The sequence below is a fragment of the Silene latifolia genome, chromosome X, assembly GCF_048544455.1.
Source record: "Silene latifolia isolate original U9 population chromosome X, ASM4854445v1, whole genome shotgun sequence".
NCBI lineage: Eukaryota > Viridiplantae > Streptophyta > Magnoliopsida > Caryophyllales > Caryophyllaceae > Silene > Silene latifolia.
In genome coordinates this window covers 61,750,484-61,761,723 of record NC_133537.1, presented here as the reverse complement: position 1 = coordinate 61,761,723, position 11,240 = coordinate 61,750,484, and the positions used below count along the sequence as shown (strand labels likewise).

Sequence of the window (11,240 nt, the reverse complement as noted above, 5' to 3'; positions counted from 1 at the left end):
CACAACCTCATCTTCGACTTGCTTCTTCGGTGCTTCATACCTTGTACCACTTCTCAAGTGAATGGCACTAACCGTTTCATGTCTTGGGGGATTACTTTGAGGTGGTAATTGCCCCTTTTGTCTTTGTGAGCTTGAAGATGCTAGTTGAGTCAATTGGGTTTCCAACATCTTGGTGTGAGCTAGGATGTTGTTAATGGTGGTTTCCTTTGCTTGACTATCTTTTTGCATTTGAGTGAAAAATTCTTGTTGATTCTTTTGCATTTGGAGGACCGCTTTTTGAACATCAAAACCTTGGTCATTTTGGTGATTGTATGGATTTTGATTTTGGTAACCGTGGTTTTGGTTGTAAAAGGGTCTTTGATTTTGGTTTCTCATGGGAGGTGGGGTGTATGTTGTTTGAGGGTTTTGAACATTTTGGTATTTGTATGAGAGATTTGGGTGGAATTTGGTGTTCTCATTGTAATATTTAGAATAAGGGGTACCACTCTTGTATGCTTGGAAAGCATTCACTTGTTCATTTGTTCCCCTACATTCACTTTGGTCATGTCCCAAAGTTCCACAATTCTCACATATCCCACTTGGGATTGATGAAGATGCCGTCATGACATTAACATGATGCTTTGGTGATTTTGAGGCTTCTTCAAGTCTAGCCATAGCTTTTTCAAACTTCAAACTGATTGTATCAATGTGAGCACTAAGTTGAGCACCCAATTGAGTAACGGAGTCCACTTCATGCTTTCCTCCTCTAGTAGCCTTGCGAGGTCTACTATATTATGAGTTATGGACCGCCATTTCCTCAATTTTGTTCCATGTTTGATTGTCATCAACTTCGGTGAACATTCCATTTGATCCCATGTTGAGAATGTTCCTTGAATCTTCATATAGACCGTTCCAAAATTGTTGTACCAAGAACCACTCGCTAAATCCATGATGAGGACATGAGCGACAAATTCCCTTGAACCGCTCCCAAGCTTCATACAAAGATTCTTCATCCCTTTGCTTAAAACCCGTAATTTAAGCTCTTAGCATGTTAGTCTTTTCCGGTGGGTAGAATTTTTTGTAGAAAGCTAGAGCCAACTTCTTCCAAGAATCAATTTCGAGAGTGACCTTATCAAGGCCCTTCAACCATTGTTTCGCGGTGCCAATTAGAGAAAAAGGAAATAAGACCCATCGAATTTGGTCTTGAGTTACACCGGTTTGAGAAATCGAATCACAATAGTCACAAAAGGTTTCCATATGAGAATGAGGGTCTTCAATAGGCATCCCCCCAAATTGGCTCCTTTCGACTAATTTGATAAAAGCGGATTTGGCAATAAAATTTCTGGTCAAATGTTGTGGTGTGGGAGTTGTAACACCCCCATACTCCAAGTGCCTTACCAGGACCACTCAGGTATAAGGATGCCATCATCTCGGTTACCCGAGGCATGATAATCATAAGACAATAACGAAACAACTTTAAATGATATAACTTTAGTGAAAAGTACAACCAAGGCCATATCCCAAAATACGGGTACAAGTTCTTAAACCAACTGTCTAAACAACTAAATGCAAAGTTTATAAAACTACTAAGCTACAGCGGAAGACTTCTATCGTCGACAAAGGCACATCCCAAAGCAATCCCATGTGACTCAACTCAAACCTGCTCAATTACTGCTCACCATCCCCGAATGGATCACCGCAGGTTTTACAAAACAACAACCGGGGTCAGTACTAATCACACAACTTATATATATCAATAATACGATAAACAGACAGCTTAACCGTCACACACACACAATCACACCAGTCCCATCAATCTCAATCACCGACTGTCCACTGGACCAGCCCTGCCAGTGGAGGACCGCAGCCGTACCCACCAAATCCCCGCTCCTCATAATGAGCGATAACCCTAATGTGCACATCACCTTCCGTGGCGGGTTCCACGAAGGGCGAAACTAGGGCGTGAAGCCACTCCCGCAAGTGACCCCACTCAGCCGAGGACACGCCTCGAGAACCAGAGACAAACAATCACAATCAACAAACCGTCCCAATACAATTACTATATTATTCAATCAACCACAACACATCAACAATCATCCCATTATGGGACTAATACTCAGTAGGAAATCCTACCTGGAATGCACAACAATCAGACGGTCTCAACAGCTGTATCAAAAAGCCTCTTCTACAAATCCTCCTCCTATCATACATACACATAATCACTACCAATCATTATCTACAACAAAACCCCCAATTTCCCATATTAGAGTTTAAACAACTTAAAGGAAATACTATAAAAACGGTACATAGATCTTACCCTCGACGCAAGGATCTCAACGGTATAAAGAAAGCTGAAATCCGACCTTCAAAACTCCGGGATTTGCTAACAATGCGATTAAAGCGAAGAACGATGTTTTGTTTTCTCTCTTGACAGTAAATAGGTTTTGAAAAGTGTTTAAGAACAATGACGGAAAGATTATATACCTAATTGCATAATTAACAAAACCCGAGAAAAACTCCCCGTAAACCGGCTACTCGATCGAGTAGCTAAGGTACTCGATCGAGTGCCCCCTTACTCGATCGAGTATCAACGGTACTCGATCAAGTATCAACGGTACTCGATCGAGTACCCAACAGGTCAGAAACTATTTTAAAACGCCACTCACCCTTACTCGACAGAGTAAGGCCTACTCGATAGAGTACCCAGAGACTCATAAATACGGAGTATTACAGTCTTCCCTCCTTAAAAAGAACTTCGTCCCCGAAGTTCAACCCATACATGAAACAACCATGCTAACTCGACCAAGACACAACAACAAAACTAAGAACTCAAGAACCCGACCACACATAAAACATGAACTCTTAACACCCACTCCACCAACTATGTTTACTTCCTTAACATGACTCACGATATCGTATCCACCACATATATATCTCTCACGACACCAACTCCATACATAACCAACTACCATCCTCTAACGCTGCTAGCTCCATAGTATCATCCACTATCAAATCCAAAATCAAGACACTCATAGACATCAAACGGAATGTTACATTCTACCACCCTTAAAAGGAACTTCGTCCTAGAAGTTTACTAACACTCATAAACATTATCATCCAACTGTCAACACTAGTGAAATATTCTCACACTCCTAAACATCGAACTACTACAAGCACGGTCGTGGCCTTTAACAAAATTAACCACAACACGAATCAACCTTTTATTCGACATCAAGACTCAAACTTCCAAATATATTACCATATGCACACCCATCAAAATCTCTTTTATCGCATCCTACTCCTCTTTAGATAAATGTTACGTCCGCGTAACTCGCTAATACTAAATCCTAGATATATCTTTTCATTATCCTCATCACCACCACATGTCAAAGATAACCACCTATAATCTAAACACTCGCCATGGACATATCCAAGGCTCTCTTACTTAAACAACTCTCATACTTCACTTCACTCGTCACACCACCTAACCTATACCACAAAATCCTTAGCTTAACCCAAAACTTCACTTGTTCCCTATTACCGCAACATGACACACCTCTCTATACAAACTATCTAAAACGCTTATCGGCAAAAGCATAACTCACGATCCACACTTGTTACGTACACTCACACTAGATCCTCAAGTTCTTTTCTTTTATTACTGCAAGACTTATACATAACTTAACACGACACTTATTATTCAACACCCTACACTCACTGTCTCAACAAAGGATTATGAACCACCTGCATATATCAGATCATTACCACACATGTTCTACGAATCTCTTGCCATGACTATGACTACCGATGCCTCATCTTAAAACAAGATCAAAATTATCAGAACAATTCTCACAATCTGTCCCATCAACGTAAATGTCACTATACCATGACAACAACAAAAACATGTACAACTCTCTTTCATATCATACTCTACCCTCATTCCAAAACTTAATCGGTAAGAAACATCGATAACAAAACAACGGTCTATCTCGTACAAACCGAAACTCACCGGAAGCAACATCAAACAAAACAACAATCTATGTATGACTGGTATGTACTTTTGAAACTCGAATCATAATCATCCCGCCTACTCCACCACAACCGTGACATCACAACACCGCCACAAATGACCACACCGCATGCGAAAAAAAATACCCGCATCTCAACACTAAATATCGTGCCCGGATCACCACCCGAGGCACCACAACCACATCGATAGTCATCACAATTGCATACAACTCCCACAAATAATGACTCAGAATAACTTCTCAGACAAGAAAAACTTACTCAAATCCACTTTACTAAATCATAACACAACATATTTTATGAATTAAACAGGTAATAACCTCGTGAATATCATCCCCTTACCATATCACAGATTGACATGTATCATAAATACATACAAATATAGCCAGTCATGCCAGATCACTCAAATTATTACTTTTTTTGAATATCATTCAATTAGATTAGCATACTCAACATGCATTACAGAACATTCCAATAGCAACTTTATGATAATCACACCATACCACGTCTTGTGAGGTCAAAACCTCACACAAACATTTATATATCACAGACCCGTAATCACATCCAACCAGTCAATCCTGATCACGTAAGTTACCACTCAACAAAGGTTACCTGTCTCCCGAGCTTAACTCGCATGCCCCTCATCACCTTCTTCCATTCGCATAACCAGCATCTTCTGCCATACATAACTACACAGCTAACACTCACTATGAGAAACCGCCTCCTAAGACTATGTCTTATACTTCCTCACAACCATACCTATCAATTCAATCTCTACAAAATCAGCCTCTTTAGAATTGCCATCTTTCCTATTTATCATTAACCTTAACCACTAGCGACAACACCTCCACACAACTACCGTTCGTACATCAAACTTCTTACACTCATCTCTAAACATCACCGTTTCTTCCCTATCTTTGGTTATCATTCCCAATAACGAGCATCAAATCCATCAACAAAATTACCTCAACATTCCTCCCAATACTATCCTTAATTGTATCATCATCTAACTTTCCACCAAAATCTCATATCATGCAGATATTCTATCAACTTCTTACTTTCCTTAATCCCTCAAAACTCAAGACTAATCATGTTATTCCGAAACTCCTATATAACCATTAATTCAATTCCTCATGATAGTATCATGCATCTCGACGATTCCTTACTTTTATCACATAACTCCGGTGAACATTTTCTTAGTTTTACTCCCCTCATTCTTTTTTTTTTTTACACTCGACTAAAGCAATTAACCATTCAACTCCTTATTACTTCTTCCTAACTCTTTAGTGTTCCGGTTACTTTCTCATTGCTCCAAAATTCCAATCCCATTATTTCTTATCGATCTTATCTCACTCTTCCTTACCATGGGTCCCTTCTCATCACTCCACTCACTCACACTTGCCACTAATTTATCCATAAAAATCAATGTATAATGTTCAAACAATTACATCTCCCTTTTGACATCTCTAGAAATCAAAATTCTTTTTATACCGTTAATTGCCCAAGAAAATCACACCTTAGTTTCGTCTTTCGATAACACAAATTTCCATACTCAGTCACTATCTGCAAATCCACGTCGCGACATGTCTCCTTTAAGTTCACTATATACCACTCTTCTCAATTCCTCTAAAACGACTTTTCATTACATATATTCTTACTCAACACTATTTCTAACCATCTCCCTCCATAATTCGTTATACATCTCAGGTTGCTACTATCCACATCCTTTCTTTCAATCTTTTCATTCTCACGTTCTTTAAACTTACATCATCCCTTGCCCACATTCACTTACATTTTCATTACTCAACATACAATCATGTCACTCATCTCGTCTCACACAACATGCCCTATGCCTCAATTAAGCCTTACCAATCTTCCTTTTCTTTTTCCTCTACCGATCACAACACATATAAATCATGTCCTCCCCACCGAACTCATACTCATCATAGGTGCCACTCTTTACATCATAAGATTGGCTAACTTACGCATCAGGATTGACATACATGCAAAACGGTGCATAAAGAAGCAAATTAATACCTTTAAATTAAACATAATATGCAACGAATGTCAAAAGATAAGCATATGACCCAAAACAGGGGTCACTAGATCGAGTACAGGCCACTCGATCGAGTAAGTGACTTACTCGATCGAGTAGGTGAATATCAGAAGCACGTAAACCAAATCACCAGGGCTACTCGATCGAGTAACTAACGTACTCGATCGAGTGCCCCCTTACTCGATCGAGTACCAAGGATACTCGATCGAGTACCCCAATTCTCAGCACTGTCCAGTTTTCGTAAAACAGTCATAACTCACTCATTTCTTGGTCGTTTTGGGCGTGTGACCTATCGTTAGAATCGTAAAAGAACAAGCTATCACCTCCAATTGGAATCACATTAAAATCATTTATGAATCTCAAGTTATAACAGTTTAAAGACAACTTTGCTGTAATCAGACGACATAACTATTTGATTTTTACTTCCAAACAACTTAAACAACAACCAAGCAAACAAAACCAATCCAAAACTCATAGCACCAGTATTCCTAATCGTATGTTACTATTTTCTAAAGCCAAGCAACAACATTAATCATACACATAGATTATTTAACTCGTCAATCACGATTTACCCACATGCTTTTATTTTATAACTTTACGTACACAATAACATAATATACGACATAAAACCCGCTATTCACATGTTACTAACATTGCAACATTATATAATCCATTACCCACATAAACATGCTCCACACATGAATTTCATATTCTTATGCAATTACTTACTTAATCTCTTCCAACCAATTCATCCATTACAGCTACACACTTCTTACAACATATACACATGAACAATCGTGGACAAGTACATAAACTTATCATACAACTCTATGCAAACAAGATATACGTATACAACACAACATTCTATTCACATGTTATTATTATGTCACATTATAAATCATCCATCCTGCAACATCATTACTCATCACATATCATCACATATGAACTACTTCCTTTTTCTACCACATCATTCATCATTCTCATATACTTTTCCTACGATTCAAAACAACATTGTAAACCAACTATCATGCTTTCAATCAATAACTTATTAAATCACATTATCACCATCTTTTCTACACACTCCCCATTCTCCACATACATACATCCACTGATTCATGCCACACATCACCATATAGGTACGCAATTCACAAGATAAACACATAGCGATCCCGATTCATATCCCATGGTGACCGGTTCAAAATTGTAGGGCGAGTTCGCGACTTTAGGACGTCTCCCAAGTCTTTGCATTAGCTCCTACAACCTTTACCCCGGGTTCATTTTAATTGACTCCCTATATTTATTGGATTCATTGGTTACAGGTTTCAGGATCGTCGCTCTGATACCATTTATAACACCCCATACTCCAACTGCCTTACCAGGACCACTCAGGTATAAGGATGCCACCATCTCGGTTACCCGAGGCATGATAATCATAAGACAATAACGAAACAACTTTAAATGATATAACTTTAGTGAAAAGTACAACCAAGGCCAAATCCCAAAATACGGGTACAAGTTCTTAAACCAACTGTCTAAACAACTAAATGCAAAGTTTATAAAACTACTAAGCTACGGCGGAAGACTTCTATCGTCGACGACAAAGGGCACATCCCAAAGAATCCCATGTGACTCAACTCAAACCTCGCTCACCATCGCTCACCATCCCCGAATGGATCACCGCAGTTTTACAAAACAACCATCGGGGTCGACTAATCACACAACTTATATATATCAATAATACGATAAAAGACAACTTAACCGTCACACACACACAATCACACCAAATCTATCAATCTCAATCACCGATCGTCCACTGGACCAGCCCCGCCAGGGGGGACCGCAGCCGTACCCACCAAATCCCCGCTCCTCATAATGAGCGATAACCCTGTCCATTAATGTGCACATCCCCTTCCGTGGCGGGTTCCACGAAGGGCGAAACTAGGGCGTGAAGCCACTCCCGCAAGTGACCCCACTCAGCCGAGGACACGCCTCGAGAACCAGAGACAGACAATCACAATCAACAAACCGTCCCAATACAATTACTATATTATTCAATCAACCATAACACATCAACAATCATCCCATTATGGGACTAATACTGAGTAGGAAATCCTACCTGGAAAGCACAACAATCGACGGTCTCAACAAACCGTATCAAAAGCCTCTTCTACAAATCCTCCTCCTATCATACATACACATAATCACTACCAATCATTATCTACAACAAAACCCCCAATTCCCCATATTAGGGTTTAAACAACTTAAAGGAAATACTATAAAAATGGTACATAGATCTTACCCTCGACGCAAGGATCTCAACGGTATAAAGAAAGGTGAAATCCGACCTTCCAAACTCCGAGATTTGCTAACAATGCGATTAAAGCGAAGAACGATGTTTTGTTTTCGACACTAAATAGGTTTTGAAAAGTGTTTAAGAACAATGACGGAAAAGATTATATACCTAATCGCATAATTAACAAAACCCGAGAAAAACTCCCCGTAAACCGGCTACTCGATCGAGTAGCTAAGGTACTCGATCGAGTGCCCCCTTACTCGATCGAGTATCAACGGTACTCGATCGAGTACCCAACAGGTCAGAAACTATTTTAAAACGCAACTCACCCTTAGTCGACAGAGTAAGGCCTACTCGATAGAGTACCCAGAGACTGATAAATACGGAGTATTACAGGAGTACCATTGGGTAGGTTCTCCTCGGTGGGTACGGAATGTGATGAAAACTTAGGCATTGTGGGTTGATTTTGTGTGGTATTTTTTGTTGGGTTCTCCTCACCTTCTCTTGCAAAAGGGTTGATGAACTCAATGTTTGGTTGAATATCTACAATCTCACTAATACCTCTCAAATTTCTCCTAGCAAGTCTTCTATTAGTTGTCAAGGTTCTTTCAATTTCACGATCAAAAGGTAACAAATCACCTTGTGACCTTCTAGACATGCAAAATATCAAACAACACGAAAACAATTAGAACAAACCTTGAGGAGTTTTACTTCCTCAAGGCAAAGAAAGACACAACTAATAACAATATAAGAAAATCTAAATCAAGATAACACCGTCACACAAACGGCGCCATTTTTGGTCGGACTATTTCGGAGATAAATTCTATTTTTCGGAACAATTGTCGTTGGAAGCACCTAGACCAAAACACAATTTATAACTTCACAAACAACTCTACAATTAGTAAAGAGGCAAGTAAAGGTCGGATCCCAAGGGACGCGAATTGAGATGAGATTTCTATTGAAACTAGTGGTGTCTTAGGGGTGTCACAATTTGGGTTGATGTAGAAGGTCACTAAACTAAATAGCAATGAAAATAAACAAGCAAGATGAACTAAAAGGGTTGTAAACAATTGATAAAAAGCACTAGGGTATCATGGGGTCATAGGGGAATCATGGGAATTGATCATACAAACATGTTCTCAAATTATAAGCAAGCAATTATTGTTGTGATGGATTGAGTTGGGTTATATCTTACAATCCTAGGAAAGTTTGGGCCCCGGAGCCGAATCGATTAGATTGTACAACACCTACAAGTCGACTTAATCTTCCCTACTCAACGACATGCATGGTCTAATGAGACTCGAGTTGGTTTATGTCTTACAAGTCTCATTGAATAGATAGGTGATGGGTAAAAAATGCAAGGATTCATAGGCTCACATTTCATCAAACATAATATGTGCATTAGTTGAGATCAAAACAAGCAAGCAAATAAACCATGAAAGCATATTAATTTAAGCATGAATCATTCCCCATGTTGGTTTCCCCTAATTACCCATTAACCCTAGCTAGGTCACTACTCACTCATTATCATGTTGATCATGCTATCAAGGTTGTCAATCATACCAACAAAGTAAAACATGATGAATAAATGAAAGTAATTAACAATAATTAAAAAGGGATTAAGAGAATTATACCTGCTAATGATTCCAATAACAAAGCAAAGAATAAAAGAAGTACTTGATGCTTGATTGAGAGGTTCTCAATCTCCCAATAATAACCCAAATAATCTTCAATTACCCAAAATAAAGGATAAACAAAAGAGAGATTAGGGAAATAAAACTTGTATTAAAACTTGATTAATTGTTGATTACAAAACTAAAGAGAGATTTGATTGATATTAACTACTCTAAGAATTGATAAGAAGAACATTCTCTTCTAATTAGACTAATGGGGTATTTATAGTGGAAATTAGGTGGATGCATTAGGGTTAACTAAGGGTTAAACTAGTCATTATACTTTTGAGATTTGAGCAGGGAAACGCCGGTATTTTTCGAAGGATGGGCGTCTTTCATTGAAACTTGAAGAAACGAAATCTTGCTGTCTTGGAATCCGTGCGTCTTAGGTACGGGACGGCCGGATTCAGCAGTGTCTGCTCGGGCGTCTTCTGGGCTTGCTGCCCGGGCGTCTTTGGGAGAAGACGGCCGGATTGTGGAGGTGGAGGACGGGCGTCTTCCAGTCAATCCGCACGGATTGCTGGACAGCTTCACTTCTTTCTTCTTTTCTTCCTTTCCTTCATAAAATCCTTGGGGATTTCCTCGGGGATGCAAGGATCCTTTCGCGTCATTGCCCAACTACTATAATATGTACAAAGGCCTTCTAATCTTGTCTCTCCTTGATGCTTGGTCATTGAATTCAATCAATTTAGTCTCATTTTGCCATGAAAATGCAAGGTTTGCACTCCTTTCCTACCAAGGACACAAAACCTCAAAGAATATGCAAAACAAAGAACTAAAGACAATAAATGACCCAAATATGCACTAAAAAGCATTGGAACAAGGCTAATTCGGGGACTAAATATGCGCTAATTATGGTAACATCAGCCCTAAAAAAGGATTTTGTTTTGAAAATATGTTGAAAACACTTTGATTGATGAATTGAGTTGGTCAAATGGGTCGGTCGAATGCACGGCGACGATACCAAACAAAATGTGTAAGGCTCGTGTTTACGATCGGTAGGTCGTAAACACGTGTCGATATTGTGACTTAGGAAGTCGGGTCTAGAAGTTTAAGGGAGAAGGAGGGACAGACGCTCGCGTGAGGATTATGGTGTGTAATGGTGGGTATTTATAGAGAAATGTGGGAAGGTAGGTCGGTTGAGTTTGCTTAGAGGCTAAGCAGACACTCTAAAGAGGCGCGAGCTACCTTGTGATACAAATGGGCGTATTGT

General features: G+C 39.3%; 1 non-coding gene across 1 annotated transcript; it reads left to right on the top strand.

The window, feature by feature from the left end:
• The first annotated feature begins 922 nt into the window (after positions 1–922).
• Positions 923–1,029, top strand: LOC141624458 (small nucleolar RNA R71). The gene has a single exon (XR_012534265.1). It is a non-coding gene; the product is annotated as a small nucleolar RNA R71 (small nucleolar RNA).
• The last annotated feature ends 10,211 nt before the right edge of the window (positions 1,030–11,240 follow it).